Genomic DNA, 2,809 nt, shown 5'->3' with positions numbered 1-2,809 from the left:
ATATGAAGCAGAAGCCGACGAGACAGAGACTAGTACGGAAGAAGATACGTCTCGTAAAATTAAGAGACTTTGTTGAATTTTAATTTTGTGTTTGTAAATTCTGTACATTCAATTAAGTTATTGTTAACTGTTCATTGGTTTAGTGTAAGTGACTATTGCTCGGGACAAACAATACTAAGGAGGGGCAGTGTTATGACAGCAGAGGTCATGTGACGTTAGTAACACATCACGCACTTCTAGAACGTTCATGAAGCCTCAGGAGGTTACTAGATTTTGGTATTCTCGTTCATATAAGACGGTCAAGACGTGATGGCAACAATGCTGTGTAATTGAACTGTGGACAGAGAGAGAGACGTTCGTTGTGAATTATAGCATTTGTTATAGCGTGATCGTGGAAATTAAGTGTATTGCAAAGTTGTATTTAGAAAGAATAAACCAGTTTTATCAAGAAAGGACTTGTATTGCTAAAGTTTCTTCAGAAAGAAATTATACGGAAAATTAACTAACGACCAGAGAGACGTAACAATACATATGTTGAAATGACAGAAGAAGATATGTTAAATTGCATAGATGGACCTATCAGAGTTTGTGATCCTAACTTGGGTACGTATTCAGTACCTATTGTAACTTGTAATTATGTGATATTCGCAGGAATTAAGAATAGAATATCTGAACTATGTGAGAAGAGAATAATCATTCCTAAACCATTCTATTTTTATAAAACTAGAACTCCAGGAATTTGGTTATTTAACGTTAAGGATGAACTTACTTTGTCAGTTGTATGTCCAAAGTCAAACGTACATCAGTTTGATTATTATACTAGAGTAATTAAGCTAAACAATAGTGGTTATCTAAAATTAACTAGAAATTGTTCAGCTCATGGTCAAGGTATAACCTTACAGTCGAACTTTAGAAACTAAATATATATAGGGACTAGACTAAATATAAGGATTCCAGAATTACAATAATTACTAACGAAGAAGGAATTACAGTTAATTCAGAGTATAGATATAGAGACAGATATTAAAGGATTAAAAGATATACTAGAGGAACATTTACCTCTTAGGAAGTCAGGGTTAAGTCTTAAGGATTTTCAACAGCATGCAGACCGATTATGTGCTACTGCTGGAAAACAGAAGTTAGATAATTGGAAATTATCTAACTCGGTGATGATAACCTTATGCTTAGTAGTGGTACTAGTAAGCATAACGTTGTATATCAAAAGAGATAAATTGACTTTAGTAATATTAATGGCATTAGAGGGGCTATGTAAAACTAGAAACAAGAAAGAACAAGAACAGGCAATAATGAAATGTCTGAATATTCAGAAGTTACTGAAATAGTAGAACTGAATGAGTAGGCCCCATCTAATCAGGATATAGCTTGATTATTTAGATGATTACAAAATTATCTAGATATAACCACTTGGCAAGGTTGGTTGATTTCTAAAAGATGATATCAGTCAAAATTATAGGCAAAATTATTAGGTATAGAAAGTTTGAGAAAAGACAAAAATAGACAATGACCGAAAGTAAGAAGAGTTCGAGAAAGGACAGAAATAATAGACAGTGACCAAAAGTAAGAGACAAACGAAGCTTATGACCAGTAGACGAAAATAGACAGTTAGATAGTACAACGAATCCAGAAATAAACTACGCAGAATGACAGGAACTTCTATCAACAGATGTCAAGTATTAAGAGTGTGTTAGTGAATTGAAGTGTTTTGAATAGAGAGATTGAAGTGATTTAAATAACAAGTGTGAACGAGTAGCCATATGTACCAGAGGGACATGTGTATGACTATGACGAACAAAAGAACGAGTGAAGTGACTGTATAAACCTTCACTGGGACAAGTAATAACAATGCTCTGATAATAATCATAGGAAACAGGGACAAAGAGCAGCCATAGTGGAAGTGGAAGGCTTTAGAATTAATGGACAGTATTCGATAAAGGAATTAGCTGTGAAAGACTGTTGTTCCGGATGGACTGACATCTATTGTTTCAGGCCTCCATACCCTGAAGATCGCCTGAGTGATGCCGATAAGAGACATGTCCTATGGTGTACAGTATATCTCCACTGGACTGATGGCGACTATTCTATGCTGGACTTCTTACGGATTCGCCAGGGGATAAGGTAAGATTATGTTAAGATCTACACTAAGGGTAGAGAGAAGGCACAGCTGCTACAAAGACAGCTAGGAATGCCATGCCAGGACATAGAGGAATACAGATGCCCACACTACAGATGTCTGGACTGCAGTGAGCAGATCACTTGTGACTACCATCGTTACCCACAAGAACATTGTGCATATTGGAAGGTGTGCTCGTTATACCAATGGATAGCCACCAGTAATCGGGACATATTCCAGAACTTTCAGAACGATTTTTAAAGTAAATTTAAACTTGTATTTTACTGTATACCTTATTATATGTAATAGTTTAGATTGTTGGTTATCCTTAATAAGAAAAGTTTTATGTGTTAAATATATAATCCTATATATGGAATCGTATATATATATATATATGAATATATATTTTAATAATGTAAGCATTGGCTGATAAAGAGAGATGGAGATAGTGAGTTGGATGATTTTTCTAAGAAGGGAGGGATGAAGCAACTTGAAAATTTTTGAGGAAATTTTATAAATTGCTTCAGAGTTTTAGTAGTTGAAAATACATATAATAAAATCTTAAGGGTTTGTAGTATAAGCAAGTAGTCAAGGATATATATAAAAAGAAAAGAGGCGATGAGAGGATGCCTGTGTTACGAAATAAGCCTTGAGAATTGATAAACAGGAACTTGGTTA

The sequence above is a fragment of the Limulus polyphemus genome, unplaced genomic scaffold (genome assembly GCF_000517525.1).
Source record: "Limulus polyphemus unplaced genomic scaffold, Limulus_polyphemus-2.1.2 Scaffold1663, whole genome shotgun sequence".
Taxonomy (NCBI): Eukaryota; Metazoa; Arthropoda; class Merostomata; order Xiphosura; family Limulidae; genus Limulus; species Limulus polyphemus.
Note: the sequence above shows the minus strand (reverse complement) of the source record.